Genomic DNA, 16,795 nt, shown 5'->3' on the forward strand with positions numbered 1-16,795 from the left:
ACCGGGCGGACCCGGGGGCGGGGGGGCCGGGCCCGGAGCGAGGCCACCGGGGACGCGCCCGCCGGGGCTGGGACGTGCCCGGAGCGCCGGCGAGGAGGAGACCCCTCGTCCTTCGGGGGGATGCCCGCCGGGAGGGGGGGCCGGGAGAGGGATGAGGAGGGGATGCGGCAGCACCCCGAGGGGCCGCAGGCAGCCGCTCATCTCCGTGTGCCAGCGCTGCGGGCGGGAGCCCCGGGGACAGGGAGGGCATCCTTTTAAAACGCTTTTCCCAAGACGCTCCGGAGAGCTGCCGGCGGTTCAAGGCTCTCGGCAGCCTCGGTGGCCTCGGGCGCTGCGCGGGGCAGCCCCAGGGCAGCGCCAGCCGAGCTCCGCGCAGCGGGAGCTGGATGAAGGCAGCACGGCGCAGTAAGTCCTTGACCCTCGCCCCGTTCCCAAATCCTCTTTGTGACGGACGGCGCCGGGATCCTGCACAGCCCCGGCTGCTGGAGCGCCGGATGCAGGCTCATGGAGGGCAGCACTGGGCATCCTCACCTGCCTTTGGCTTCACAGAGCTGGAGGGGGCTCGTCCCATCCGAGGCAGACAAAAACCACGGCCAGCACCCTGCGAGGGACAGGCCATTGGCATCCCCTGCCCACCTTCCTCATCCATTGAGCTTTTCTCCTTTTCATATTGCATGGACTGTCTGTTGGCAGATTAAATGTATTATTTTTAATAATACATCATAGCTCTGAATCTTCCCCAGGTTTGATGTTTGCCGAAAGGGGAGGGGTAAGAGCACAAGGTGTCGATGTGGTCAGGTACAGGTAGGGACTCTTAAAATGGAGGACTGGTTCCACACTGAGCTAGTGCTGTTGGGGAAGCTTAATTGCACTCAATTCCATCCTCCTTCTCCAGCTCTCCTTGACCAGTACGACGTTGTGGTTGAAATGAACATGCTGTGTGGTTCTATAGTACATTGCTGGTTCATTGCTCAACTTTATTTTTAAAGGGCTGGTCATCTGAACCTCATTCAGAGCACCTGAAAGCCTCTCCACCTTAAGCAAAAGGTAAGATGACTACTTTGTTGAAGATCTACCTAGGATTGCAGAAAGTGGACCCTAATATTCCTCTACCTAGTAAGAATTCCATATAATTTAGTTCCCTGACTGTTAATCTCATTTTCCATGCTGACACTATGCGTGCATGCACACGTGTAAGACAGTGCATGAGACCCTCCATGCGTAGCTGCTACTTGCTCTACTTTATCTTAGCTAAATGCAAGCTATTGCAGGTAACAGGTGCATTTCTTGCACAAATCCTCCTCCTGAAAAGTCTCAAACTGATGGGAATGTAGCAAAATGCACCCAGAATGTGCCATTTTTCAAGGTCAATGAAGAATCATCCAACTACCTCTTTGCTTCCCTCAGTCCAAGCGTTTACTTGCCAAGCTGTGAGCCTGGGAGGATTCCTTGGAGGATGGATATAAAAATACACAATACTTGAAGCAGGCAGAGAGCCCTGAGGGAAATACAAAACACTTGGCTGTGCAATAGATGAGATCAGAAATGTGGCTTCCTTTTACCTGGGGTTCTGCTGAGGCAAAGGGTATTTTTCTCCCCCATCCTTCCACCAACCAAACAACACAGTGAAAATACAGATTTTTGTCACAAGGAAAGCATGAGGATGCTAAGCCTGGCTTTACTCCTGGCAACTAATGCCAGTTTTCAAACTTTTTTAAGGTTTCAGTAAGAGTGGTTGCACACCTGGTTTTAATTTCTATTAAAAAAAACACCTGATGGAAGAAACCAAGAATAAAAGTTCTTCCTAATAAGATCCCTCGTGTCCCAGCTTTAAACAGGCAGCACAGCTGTATGTGGGAAGAAAGCTAATGGTAGAGGTTGTACCTCCAAGTGCAGCTTTAAAGTTTAGTTTTTTGTTTTGATTCCAACCTTTGACTTGTGCCATTTGTTCTACGTGACCTTTCTTGCAATTGGAAATTACCAGGGCAAAAGCTGTGCTCTTTTATCCTCAGGTTGTAGGAGAGGATGGTAAGTGTCTTGTTAAAATGGATTATGCCATCCATGGATTCCCCTGCTGGAAAGCCTTTCAGATGATGGAGTAAATCTTGACAGGAAGAAGTGTATGGATTAAAACTAATGTAAAAATAAGCTTGGAAAAGCAAAGGAACATTTGCAACTTTCTGCATCCTATCCAGATGAAATGATTTAATGATATTTATCATAGTGAGATATATATACACACACTATTGCATAACACTGATGAATATGCTGGCTAGAAACTGTTTCCTCTTAAATAAATATTACAAGGAAGATTATTCCTCTGTCTTCTAAATGGCCATTTCATTTTTTAAGCAAAAAGCAGCTCTTACTCCAATTGCAATGGGATGAAGATTTTTAGTTTAATCACTGTACTGAAGAAAGAAGTCATCTAAAAAATGCATGTGATTGAATGCATCCTGGATCAAACTGGAATGCAATTTTTGGTATTAAATTTTGGGATCAGGAAAAAAAAAACAACAAAACAGAATATTTCCAAAATGTATTGGCTTGTGGTATGGGTTGGTTGCTGGTTTTCTTATTTTGGGGTTATTTTTCATCTTGTTTTTGTAGTATTTTTTGGTTACTTTTTAAAATTTTATTTAGTTGGGGTTTTTTTTGTTTGTTTTTGTGGTTTTTTTTTTTCTTTTAGGTGGGTTTTAGGTTTTTGGGGTTGTTTTTGTTTGATTTTTTGACTAGTTGTGATGGAGAATTGGGGAAAAAATTAACCTCTGCTTGCAAGAGAACCAGGAGATTTTCTTCCATATTGCTTTCCTTTTAAGAGTAAGAAGGATTAAAACCCCAATGTGACTTCCCATGCATATACAGACAGGAAATATCTATCACACCATGTGACATAATGGAATTCCACCATCTTTTCTCACTTTCATGTTTTTGTGAAAACAGTTGTTGATTATCATCTAATTCTTTGTTCCTCAGCAGTGTGAGCAACTGTTTCCTGAAGACAGAGAGTTTAGACCTTACTTCTTAAAAAATACTCAATAGAAGTGGCTTGAAATGAGCTCTTCAGGGGCAGCTCAGTCACAGCACAGCCTTGCCAGGGCCACTGTTGGAGTCAGTGTTAGGGGTCATCTCATTTAAATAACAATGCCAAAGTCAGGGCTTGAGAGGGGAAAAGAAACCACTGTACTAATTCCTTATATTCACATTTTATTCCATCAGATCACCTACCAGTGAGATATTTCCCTCAAAGCATTAGTAGCTGATTTCAGTTTTTAATATGTAAAATAGAGCCTGATCCAAAATTACATGCAATTAATGAGTCCAGAGTGAATTGCTTGATCAAGATAAATGACTTTACTGCAAGCTACTTTTGCTTACAGGGATTGCCACAAAAATGCCACTTCAAAGCAATAAGAAATTAATAGCTGATTTGAAAGTTACTAAAGCAAGTTTGTGGACTAGTGGTGTCACCTGCCATTGTTCCATTAAAGCTTTAAACACATTAAATGCTGTTTTCTTAGGCAATACCCACTCTACATCATTGGCACCTTTTGCTCAAATTATGTGAGGGATTATTCCCTAATTTAGTTTGCTTTGCATGCTAGAATTAACATTCCATAAGAAGAAACAAGAAGGTTTATTTTAAGTCCAGAACATTTCTGAATAAAATATGCATTTTATCAGCTCCCCGTGCCAGCACAGAGACATAATTGCCTTTACAACATGTTCTTATCACTGTCTTGCAACCTTTAAAACCTGCTTGTATACAGTTATCACAAGTTGGTTATCAGGAAAAATAATGATCTCCTGTGTTTGGGAAGTCACTGAAGACATCTGTAACTTGAAAAAAAAAATCCATTATATAGTGCTTACAAGTGATCCTATAGATTAAAACAAGGGAAATGATACTAGCAGCCTGTGAGATAAAGGTACAGGGTTCGGATAGGTTTGGTTTCAATTTTTTCCCTCTGAAAGAAATTTCTGTTTACATTTTAACAGACAAGGCTAGAAAGCCTGAGAGACGTGAGGGATTTGCAAAGGAATGCCAGATTCCTTCAGAGATCACACATGGTTAAAATTCAATATCCAACACTGGAACAGAAAGCTTGGAAAGCCCCACTGGAGAAAGAGCAGCAGCTGCCATAAGTTGACAGAAGTGATTCTCAACCACTCAAAAATCCTTCCTTACGAGTCTGGCCTTCTGAGAAAGGCATCTAATCCAACTCCATTCCCGTGTTACTTGTGACGTGAGAAGAAATGGCTGCACTGATTTTGATGTTACTTTTGCTTTAACTGGACAAACACATTCCTATAACCATTCAAATTCCTCCTCCAGCCCAAGGAAAGGTCTGTCCTGTCAGACAAAAACAAAGGTTTAAGCCAACAGCAGCCCTGGGCTTGTGGGCCCTTAGCATAGCCTTTCCCATCCCCAAACACTCCATTTAGAACTATAAAACACAACTAACTCTGAGCTGCTTCCACTCTCCAGAGATTATAAAATATAAACCCCCCAATTACTAATATATGTACCTTTTGAACCAATGATATTGTGGAGTGCATAAAAATAGCAATACATTATCAGGTTTTATTATTCCTTGGGCACTGTTTGCAATTTTGACTAGTTGCTGTCAGGTTGGCTATTAGAAAAACAATTATTCCTTTTGTACGTCAAACACTGGGAGGAAGACAAAAGAAAATTATATCCAGCAAGGCGTTCAACCGTTTTTTGGGGGGTTTTTTGTACATTAATGTACAGAAGGATACAAGTTTTACAGGATGCAATTTGGGAAGTTAATTTTTTGCTGTGTTTTCACTCTGCCTCCTGAGCGTCAGGAACGGGATCGGTCGCAGGAGCTGTGCAAATATTGTTTGCTCTACCTCAAGTGCCCTCTAGTGTGCAGTAATTAAGCAGGTTAAAATAATTTTTTTCCCTTTTTCTTTCCCTAACAGCTACTACTCTAAATCCCAAAGTAATATGTAACACTGCTTTTCTTTCAGAGGAAAGAGAAATTCAACGTTCGCTGCATTAATCTTGTGGCTATAAATGAATTATCTCCCCTATGCAAAATCAAATCACTCCCGTTGCTGTCAGATTTTTATTCTCAGAGGTATAAGTTAAATGAAACTCAGTAATTCTTTTTGGGCATTGTGCAAATGTCAAAGTACAAACAGTTTTTGGTGTTATCAGAACCCAAACAACAGTCTTCTCTCTGCAAAAGGAAATTACCATATTCATCAACAAAACATGACCCTAGAACAAGATTAACAACAAACCTCCTAATTATGCTTCTAGAGGCTTTTAAAAGTACTTTTTGCCCACAGTTTAGAAAGCAGGCAATTCTAAATGGATATAAATAAAATAATATTGGGGCACACGTGTAACAAGTTCTGTGTGTTCTCATCTGTCCTGTAGTGCTCATGTGCTCCCTCAAAATTCTGGCATCACTTGGCTGGGCAAATCCAGTCCTGTCTGTCAGTGAGAGCAACTTCTGTGCAGCGGCTGCCTGACACCAAAGAACAGTGAGAGGAGGAGAAGTGAGAGGATGTTGAGAGACAAAAGTGTGGAGAGAGAATTACCAGCTGCAGCTCCAAGAACAAAGAATTAAAAACTATCAGTGTACCTGCAAGAGGGAGTTTAACTTATTTATAAGTTTAAATAATAACTTTAATTAGGTTTAACTTATTTAATCTTATTTCTAAGGGCTCCCTTTCATTTAAAAAGCAGACTTGAGTTCCCCACATAACTTTCTCCACTGCACAAATGAGTTAGTTTTGGGGAGAACCATTGAAGAGTTTTTCCCCACTCCTCATTTCACTGTGGCCTGACCTTGAAGGCAAGTATTCACTTTCAGGCAGGATTTACCATAAAATTCCAAGATAATAGCAAGCTTAAGCATACTCTAAACAAAACAGATTTCTAATGGACTTCTGAAAGCTGAGGTAAGAGGGATGGGTGGATCCCAGGAGAGATGAAATGGTTGCCTATAACAGGGATATGCTACACAAGGTGAGAGAATTGAATTTTTTATGAGTTGTAAAATCAGTAGGACTTCCTATAAGTGGAAAGAGTCATTATCCCTATCTCTGAGCTGGGCTGTGGTGGCAGACTTGTGGTTTCCAAGTGAGGTGCTGAGAGAAGCACACAGGATTGTTTCCCGTTTGCCAGCTCGGACTCTTTCTTCCCTGCTTAGCAGCTTGGCTTTGCTGAAAGGTAATTTTTGTACCTTGACTGTTCCTTATGCATTCTGCAGAGAACACACAGTTCTGGTGCAGTTTAACATCCATAGGAGGCGAACAGGACAGAGCTAAGCACCACACTTTGCCAATACATGGTTTTCTAACACATAATGCCCTATTTTAACCTATTATTACAGCAGTGCTGCATCCAGGTACTGTGGTAACAGTAACACAACAACGAGAGTTATTCCAGAAACAATGCTGGAATAGATGCTCTCATGATTTAGAGCAAGTACAGAGCTAAAGTACATCAAGGTTAGACAGGTCTTGGCAGGGATCTGGGTGAATAAACTGCCTTCATTTCCAGCAGATTTGAGTAAACTTCCTCAGGTGTGTTCAGCCCTCATCATTGCAGGGATAAGAGTGACCTGCTCTCACAGCAGCAGCAAATACACCTGCTCTGGCTGTCAGGAGAACAGCAGGAAAGGGAAAAGCCAGTCAGTGGCAAGGGCAGCTTCTTGCTGTAAAATGGATGCCTGAAAAATGGACAGCATTCTGCCACCTCTGTCCTGAAGATAATAAATCCCTTAAGTTTAGCCCAGCTCTTCATGAAGTGCCTTCCTTATCTGGAGGAGAAACAGATCTTAGGTTTGTGTGAGGTGACAGTTACAGCAGGTGAGCAATCCAGAGGGAGCCATGGTTACTAATGGAAGGGAAAGTAGCACAAGCCCCAGGTTTCAGCATATGCCACCTGAAGAAACTCCCCGAAAGGTACTTTTGCACACCTCATAACCCAAATCTAATAGCAGCACAAGCTGAAATTAGGCTGCTAGCTCAAGTGGTATTTGTTTTTCCATTCTGAATGCAATGACAGATTAGGAGTACATGCTTATTTCAAAGTACTTTTCTCCAGAGAGTTCTGGTTTGTTTCTTTATTTAATTAAGAAGGTAAGTCAACATATTGCCCATAAAGTGATTTTTTTCAGCAGCTAGTGACATTGTAGTTTGGCAGACCGATCTTAAAAAAAAAAAATCGTAATACTGTGGTAAAGCAAAGCAACCATTTCCCCTAAAATATTTCTGGTGCATATGTAAGAAATACTGCTAATGAAGGAGAACATCAATCACTTAAATCCACAGGACTCAATGCTGGAGGACTTTCCTTCTTCAGTAAGGAGCTGAAAAGCCAGAGCATATAGAGGTAGCATAATTTTACTCAAAACAACTGGGTTTAATGCCAGTAATTTAATGAATCAAGTAAGTACCTCCTGAAATATATTCTAAATTCATTTACCAATGCTCCAAGGTGTTTTTTATTGTCAAATGCAGTAAAATCAAGTGAATAAGTATCTGAGACTGAGATGATGCAATTAATGTCCCCCCGAGGAGGCAACATGAAAATGATGTGACCGATCCTCAGCTTGTTGATCCTCAGATTCTTTGCAAGCCTTTAAAGAGAGAGTAGTAGAAGGTGTGTTTTCCATGGATAACTCCAGTCAAAGAAGCTAGCCCTGGGATAACTGGAGGAATAGCAGGGCCTGACTCACTGCTGTGCTAATTTCACTAATTCCAGCTTAACACCAGAGTTACTGTGGTAAAAGATGACCTATATTTTTATTTAAATTAAAATCTCTAATATTCATCAAATATTTATAAGAATATATAACAAATAATTGTGGCAAACATTGCATAATAAAGATGAAAGGAAAATTAACCTTGTGAATTTTTAAATTGAAGAATAAAGACTATTACATTAATAAGACTTAATTATATCATTAAATATTTAAAATTATGTCCTCTAATAAATGTTTTTATTTAACATATTTCTTTTTTATCTATTACATTAGTAAAATCCCTTTAAGATATGGGAAAAAAAAAGGAAGGGCTTTTTGGGTTTTTTTTATAGCCATGCAAATACAGAAAAAGTGAGAAAGGAGCCATGTTACCTCTTCAACTCAAGGTCAACTCTCAGGAGAGAACAATCTGTACTTCCACGAGCCTCAGCTCCTGCATGGGCTTGTGAGGGGCTGTTTCTTTGCTATGCATTTTTCTAATTATGTTCTTCTTTTTTAGGCCTAGCTTGGCTCTCTCTGTGCTGATGAACTGAGTTAAGCCAGCACAGATAAGCCTTGCCTCTGTCCATGTTTGTAGCATTCCATCGAGCATCGCGCCCGCCACTGACAGGACACAGGGGTGAAAGCAGCACTTGGGAACTCCCAGGGAATCATCATTGTGTTAGTTTAAAACAGTCTAGTTTTTTTAGTGGGCAGAGGAAGCCACAGGAGCAGGTTCTGAAAGATGAAACTAGTGGAAGCTTCTACCATGTCCGGCACAGAGCCAATTGCTGAAGGCTCTGATGATAGGCAGGTTGCTAGCCTGATTAGAGAAGTTGGTGACGCCTCTGGGATGACATATTTAAGTAGGGAAAAGAAAGCAGGCATTCTTTTTTTTTCTTCTGAGGGGTGGCAAGGCAGCCACTGGGGCCATCCAGGCAGGGCCGGGGGGCCGCTACCGGCCTCACACCATCCACGGGCTGCGGGCTCGATCACGAGGCTTGAACTCTCTCTTCAAACTTCTTTTCAACTTTCCCTTACGGTACTTGTTGGCTATCAGTCTCGTGCCGGTATTTAGCCTTAGATGGAGTTTGCCACCTGCTTTGGGCTGCATTCCCAAGCAACCTGACTCCAAAAAGCACCGGGCCCAGTGTGCTGGGGCTGCCCCTGTGGTGCTGGTGGGGACCATGTGGCCAGTGACGAAAACATGACAATTCCCTGACACGGAGCAAACAAGATCAACCTTTTCAATGCCATGAAGCTCTATAAGAACCTTTCAATTGATAGAACTTGACAACAATTTTCTTCCAAGTCAGAGAAGAAGAAAAAAATGAATACACATGAGGACAACCAACAGGGAAGCACCAAGGTTAGTGAAAAGAACGAGAGAGAGGAGGTGCCCTGGGTGTCGAAGCTGAATTTTTTTCTACAAGCCATGGTGAGGACCATAATACAACAAACTGTTTTTCCCTGTAATTCATGAAGTGCATGGGGGGTGCAGAGGACCACTCGCAGCCCATGAGGAAAAGTGCTCACGCTGGAGCGAGTGGATGCTGAAAAGCTGTAATCTAGTGAGGAACTCAAACCGAGAGAGAAGAGCCTTGCTTCCAGAAATAGAGAAAGAGAGTCCTTGCTTCGAAACTAGAACAGCTTATCCTTAAAAGACTAAACCCCATGAACTAAAACAACCCACGATGTGCAGTTTTGGGAAGACGGCTTGGCCTGTGGGAGCGACTCATGTTACAGCAGGTCGAGCAGGACTGCAATTTGTGATAATTAAGGCCATGCTAAGAAATTTGCAGGAAACTATCTCTTGTGGGAAGGATCCCACGGCACAGCAAAAGAAAGAAATTCCTTTCCCTAAGCGTACTGAAGAAGGATTTTTAGGAAGTGAAAGACCAACCAAAACCCCATGTTTTGCCTCCTTGCACGGTCAGTGAGAAAGAGAGAGGGGCTGGGAAGAAAATAAGTGTTCTAAAGGTTTATTTTAGTTCTCATTGCCCTTTTTACTTTTAATTCTGTTAAGAATAAATTTTCTTTATACTGTTTAAGTTTTGAACCTGTTTTGCCTTAGACTGTTTTTTTCCCCTAATCCTTATCTCAAATCATGAACCCTTTGTTATGATTCTTGTGGGTACCTGGTGCTTTTAGCCAGCGTCAAACCCACAACACTCAGGAAATACACACCTTGCAAATGACAGAAAGGGTCAATTTGATAGCAAAGGATTGGGGGGTGCACACTTTGCAAGGGGTACAACCTCCCATCATCCCTCTAGGGATGTCACAGATTCTTTTCTCAACATTAATTCTTCTCACCCTAGATTTTTGTAATTATTCTACAAACAGAAGAAGAGTTGGAGCAAAAAGCTTCTGCATCAACCCAAATTCAGCCCATAGCATTGCACTCCTACCAGAAAGAAGTTTCTTTTTCTAGCACACCTCCAAAACTTTTAATGTTTCCCTCCAGTTATGGCACTTCAAAGCAGCATTTTTATCTCTTCAGTGTGCTCCAGTCACCTTTTCTGCCTTGGCTGTGCACACAAACCCCACAGCCAGGTAGTCTGCCCGTCTCAGCTTTCCCCTGAAAACCCAGGTTTTACATACACTTGCAGTAACACTGATTAAAATCAAATGGCAAACAGTGACAAATCTAACTCATCAGCATTGCAGATTTATCAGAGGCTACAGTTTAATGGTGCTTTAGTGGAAATTCTCTTCATTTGCAAGCACACAAAATTCTGAGGCCCTCTCTGCTTAGTTATTGTGCTTTTCAGTTAAGCCATTCTTTCTGTTTACCACAGTAATACTTATTCTGATCTAATTCCCACAAGGTCTTGTTTATTTTTGTAATATTCTTCTGACTTCAGTGGATTGTGTGTTTTGTTGCTATGATTGTCTTCCTGCTGTCCCTCAGCATTTCCCACTCCTCTATCCATCATCACCCATCCTGTAATTACAGAAATGTTATTTTTTGGTAGACAGATGCATAGGGTTGCTGGCAGGAGTACTGCCATTATGCAGTCCAAATACTGTGCAGAATATTAAAGAATCGTACGAATCAAACTTAGTGAAAGAATCTTGTGAATTATCAAAAAGCTTGAACTAAGTCTGGTTTTCTTGTTTACACATGGGATAACTCACCTCAAACTAGGTAACATTTATTTACATATGGCAGCTAGGACTGCACAGGAGATAGAGTCTTCTAATTAGCGCTCCTGATGCTGCAAACATAAACAGGGATAAACACATATTCCATCATGTGTAGCTGCCACTCACATTGCCACAGTATTCCTTTCTTTTCAGTGCACAAGTAAAACAATGCTACAAAGCAAACAAGCACTGAGCTTTCACTTCAGTACCCGCCTAATAATGTCACACCTTATTTTCAGGAGATTGTTTTTTGGAAAAGTTACCAAAAAAACAAACAAACAAAAAAAAAGCCATGTCATATCCTATCAGTTCACTTAACTAAGGCTCAGGAGGCTGTAGAAATAACATGAGAGCTTCCCACTAGTGTTATGTTTTACTGTGCTTTAAAGTTTCCACAAATAAGGCATCTGTTTCTGCCTGGCAAGGTACAGAATAGTGAAAAGTGACACTATGCTCTCAAATAAAAAGCTTAATCTGCAGAACAAATGAGGAATAAAATACATACCATGGGTCCAAATGGCTCACCACTGAAATGCAGAGTAAAGCTGTCTGCCTCGGCACAGGTACAGCCCAGAAGGTGACGGGAAGTTGGAAAATGCCCTGGCAACCACTTCCAGCTGGGTGCCCACCAAGATTTCACCTGGGTGTGTTTCAGGGATCTACCACAGCACATTCTGGAAAGGCCCCTGCCTTATCCTCTGTGTTTTTGAAAAGATAGGGAATATGTGAGGATGCTGCCAGGAGAGAAAGAAGGGCTGGAACTCCCCAGCTAAGGAAGCTTTCTCTTTGCAATTCTGCCCTTCCTGTTCACTTCAGGGTGAGTGGGTGGCTCCCAGCATCATTCCCAGGCTCTGTTCTCCCAAGCACTCACCTCCAAACCACACCCATGTGCCCAGAGGGTTCAGTGGGAGGTTTGCCAACCTTCCTTCTGAAAAGTCAGTGCCCACTGTCACTGGGACTAAGACAGGGCTTATAATTTCCTTTATAGCCCAGACATGCTTGGACAGCTGTAGGGCCTTCACACAGACTTCTAGTCTCCCCACCACAGTTCACTGCACACCCTTACCCTGAGTCGTCTCATATATAATTTAAATGTTTAATGCAAAGTAAAGCTAATGTTAACAATACATATTTTCGAAGACTGACAGTATAATGCTTTGTTTCCTAAAGGAATAACTTGAGTGATCCATAAGCAAATACAAAGCCAAGTAACACTGCCTGAACAGACATAATTTGTGCTCATCCTTGAGAAACCTTAGAGTGCATGCATCCCTTCTTCCTTCCCAGCTAGGCAAGGTGGGATTGACTGTGGTTTTCTTTCAGATGAGGCATGAAAAGCTGCAGTGCACTTTGTTCTGCATTGGTATTAATGATACCTTTAGAAGTGGGATGTCTTTGATATCTATTGTGTGCTGCTGACTGATGGCTCTTTCTAGCCTGGAAAGGTACCTTGTCTTAGCAGCTTTGTGTGGGCTGAGAGTGAAGGCCACAAGAATATTTTGAAGTTGAAGAATTTTAAATTAATATAAAGTATTGTATCATTAAAGCTGAGATAGTAATACCTTTCTAAATTTGCCCTAAAACTTTCTTTGTCCGTTCAGGAAATTATTAGATATTATCCTACCTTGGTTCTGGATTTTCTTTATTGCTGTTCATTCTCAGAGGCCGTGGATGAGAATCCCCACCAGCAAGAGCAGGGACAGCAGAATCACTCTCTGTGCAAAATCTCTTGCTGCAAGGGCCTCCCCCCTCCCCACTTCTATAATAAAACACTCAGAAGCAGCAATTCTGGTAATTGTCTGACTAATATCTTCATTATCAGGGAGTGTTATCTTTCACATGCAACAAATGGAGATGGTGCTAACATCAGTGCAGAAAATAAGGATTAGAGAAGGGGAACTACTCATCAAAGATAAAAAAATCAAATAATTTATGGCACATCTTTTTCATAGCCTGTGTTAGAACCTGCTGTCTGTAGTAAAGAAACATTAAATAAAAAACAACTTGTAAAAATACATTTTCTTATTTTTTTTACTATACTAGTAATAGTTAAAATGATTTTGCATGAGAGAAGACCCACATTCTACTCCTGGATTTTAAGGATGCCATATGAAGTGTGAGCAGTGGATAAGAGCACAAAAGCTTGGAGACAGGAGGGAAAAGGGTTTCCTGCCTGCTGGGGCAGGAAATCAGATGGTTGCTTGGAAGTGCAAGCTCGGAGCAGCTCGGCTGGTGAGTGATCAATGCAATGTCTGGGAGGAGCTGTTTGCTCTGCAGAGCCACCTCTGCTCTGCCACTGAGCATCAGCCACCTGGGCAGGCTTGGGAGGAGAAGGGCTCGGGACTGCTGGCTCACTCCTGGGCTCAGGAGCAGCTCCCGAGGTCAGGGCTCACACCAGCAGGGCAGCGTGGGGAACAATCAGGGCTGCTGCCCACGCCAAACCTGCTCTATGAATAGACAGCCTCATCCTCTAGGCTTGTCAATCTGTCACCCAGAAAAAAATAGAAAGGAAAATTAAAAGGTTATGATCTTATCGTCTCCAAAAATAGGATTTCAATCATCCTGGAGAAGTGCTGTGCTGGGATATTTTCACTCAGGTTCTGCTGACATCTCTTGACTGTCACCAGCACCGAGCCTCCTTTCGGGACTCCTAAAGGTCACAGAGCACTGGAGAGGTGGAGGGAGACCTCCACTTAGGTGACCACAGGTAAATGTTTGCAGGATTAATTTGATGTAGAAAGAAATGAATCAGTTTGTCTGTGTTTCTCTTTGCTGGTGCTGACAGCACCAGAACAGTAGAGCCTTCTGTTCTTCAGCACTGCCTCAAGTCCACCAAAGACCAAAGGTTAGTTCCTAAAAAAGGAGCTGCTGCCTGAACCAGTAGCCTGGTTTTCTATATTTCAGAGCTGGCATAGAAAACAAAGGATCACAGCATGCAAGAGTAGAACAGACTAGTGGAAAACAGTCTAAGAATAAAAGGAAAACAACCAGTAAGTCTCAAACATTACCTTTGAGAATGAAGAAAAACTCACGAATGCCGTTATCCACTTTACTTGGAAAGACAGAATTCAACTGAGTCCACAGAAACTGGAAGAAAATGCCCTGCTCTGAAAGCAAAGTGAGAGACGAATTCAGTTCCCAGGCCACAGCAGAGGGTGGCAGGGGTAGGTGTGACCCCTGAGGTGCCAAGTGCCACACGACAGCCCACGAGTTCCGAGTGCTCAGCACTTCTGAGGGTCAAGCCTCTGGCTCTGTGGCATTTGAGACTCAGTCTCTCTATAGATTAGGATTGATCTCCCCTGTCTCTGGATAAAAAAATAAACAAACTGTAACCTTGAAATTGTCATCCAAACCTGGAGTCCAGCCAAAAGAGCAGAGACAAAATCCCCTTGAGAAGCAGAACAGCAACCCCGGAGGTCACTATCGATGCATCAAACAGAAACAGTGGATTTTGATACAGCAAAGACCTAAGTAATTTCATTTTTATTTAAAAACTAAAAGTGTAATCATATTTTTTTTTCACCTGAAATGCAGAATTGTGCCCATTTCCATTTAAACACAGATACTCAGAGGATACCTTAAATATCCTCTTGGAACTGAAAATGCACGTTTGAAAGCAGTGCCATTACAGAAGACAATGTTTTTTTTCCACAGCAAGAGGATGGTGTTTTACTGCCCTCTTTGTTGTTTTGGAGAACAGAGGGAGTTACCAGCAGCTTCAAATTGTATGGAGGAAGCAAAGCATATCCAAGCTAGGAATGGCTCCAGTTAACTCTCCAGAAGGAGGGATTCCAAGTGGCCAAGCTTATATGGTCCATTGCAAAACAAAGGAATCTGTTTGTTGTTTGGGGATTTTTTTTGCTTTAGGTCATATTAAAATGAATAAAGAACTCAGGCATGCTGTAGGCTCTGCTTCCACAATAGCCTAAAACTGTGCTTCAGATTCACTGAAAGCGAGGAGAGCAAAGACCACAGAATGACATTTCAAATGTTTGTGCTTAAATGTAGCCCATGGCAATGTGTGCAACAAATTTCCTTATTTTTAGTCGGGCAACACCCAGCAGGCCCCAAGCAAATGTGCAGCTGCACAGAAAAACGCACCCTCAGTTCCCAGTGGTTACCAAATCTAAAACTCCAGACATTTGAACTTTGCTCCTGCAGAATATCAGTCTAAAAACAACAACAAACATACAACAACAACAAAACCAAATGCAAAACTCCCCCGAAAAACCCCAGAACACCCCAGGAAAGCAAATGGGAAACCATGCAATAGTAGACATTATATAAAATAGCTGCAAAAAGCAAAGCAAGAGACCCTCAAAGCTTCAGCACTATATAAATAGGAATAAACAGAGGCAAGCATTTTGAGGGGAGGTGGAGGGAATTTGATTGCTCTATCCCTGACTGTGTTGGTCACACTGTGCACCTACCAGGAATGCATTTTATTATCTAATATTTATCACTTTTGATGGTCACAGGTGTTCCTACTTCAAAAAGATTTTAGCAAATGCCCCTAACTGTGTGACATCTGGATACTGCCATCACTGTAACGAGAGGTAACTTTTGCCACTAGGCTTTGCTCTGGCAGATGTGGTTTTAGTGCCACTGTTCATTTCCTTCCCTGTTAAAATGCAAAACATTAGCTTTTACTTACAAACAGGCATAGCCTGTTCTATTCTACAATGTGAAGTCAGATCCTTTTATACTCTTAGTCCACCAAAAAAAAACCATTAAACAGAAAAATGTTTCACTTGTTAAAATACTGTGTTAGATTCTTGGGTAATATAAATTAAAGGCCATGAAGCTTTTATGAGCATGGAATCCCTCACCACATTCACAGGGAACAATTCCTTCCCAATATCCCATCTAACCCTTCCCTTTGGCCGTTTGAAGCCATTCCCCCTTGTCCTGTCATCCAGGCCCTTGGAAATAGTCTCTCTCCATCTTTCTTGTAGCTCCTTCAGGGACTGGAAAGCCACAATTAAGAAACCACCTCTTCTCCAGGCTGAATTGACACTTTTCCTTAAATATTTTTAGCATGTTTTTCATGTTTTTGAGAATATTTAATATTTAAAAAAACAAAACAAAAACACACAGGAAGGAAATCTAATGTTTTCTGTAAACCTGCAGAAGGAAAAAGCTGCTTTGAAGTAAGGTGCTGAGCTTAAAACATTTTGCATGAAATATTTTTCACAAAAACATAAAAAAAAAAATCCTTGGAAACCTTTTGTTTTTGGAACCCCATATGCAGCTGAGCAAAATTAACCTATTGTTAAATGCCAAAGATTATCAGTTCCATTCAGCTGCTCAGGCACTCAGCAGGGCCAGGGGAGCCATGCCCTGGGGACCAAGTAGCTTTTAATCTCTTGCAAAAGAAAACAAAACTACTCAAATAGAACCTAAAAACCTATAGCAAAAAACATTATCCATGTTGGATGACCGTCACGTTGGGAACAGTGCTGTGGGTTACTCCTAACTGCAGAAAAAGACAAGAGAATCAACAAGTTTATGAGTTATGCAACCCACCAGAGATCTCAGCAATCCAGCTCGAGTAGAGAACAAGAGAATTTGGATTCAGAGTAAATTATTGGGCATTTAATCAAGCAAAATACTACAGCATGTATAGTACTGAAAATGGACATGAAATTGCACAGAGATATTTTTTGAAAGTGTGACCATCAAGGATGCAAAGATATACCAGAGGTCTAGGAAATTTCCAGTTTTATGTAGTGTATTAATATCAATCCATGTCAGATTAGACAACCTGTAGTGACACGGATATAAATTCCATTCTCTGATCTGAGGGGTTTTTTGCATATTAAATGATATAAAGCATTCTACACCTATGCCCAGTTCTGCAGGAAATTAAAGCCTATGATTATCACTTGTCTAACAGCATCAATGTAATAAATGAA

At 41.8% G+C, this 16,795-nt stretch overlaps 1 long non-coding RNA gene across 1 annotated transcript; it reads left to right on the plus strand.

Annotated features, from left to right (window-relative positions):
• Positions 1 to 39: 39 nt before the first annotated feature.
• LOC121664365 lies at positions 40 to 14,854 on the plus strand. The gene is made up of 3 exons (XR_006015985.1): positions 40 to 405; positions 990 to 1,047; positions 4,000 to 14,854. It is a non-coding gene; the product is annotated as an uncharacterized LOC121664365 (long non-coding RNA).
• The last annotated feature ends 1,941 nt before the right edge of the window (positions 14,855 to 16,795 follow it).

This window comes from Corvus kubaryi, unplaced genomic scaffold (genome assembly GCF_017639235.1).
Source record: "Corvus kubaryi isolate FWS band 111438036 unplaced genomic scaffold, C.kubaryi_AGA036_p1.0 37300, whole genome shotgun sequence".
NCBI classification, from domain to species: Eukaryota; Metazoa; Chordata; class Aves; order Passeriformes; family Corvidae; genus Corvus; species Corvus kubaryi.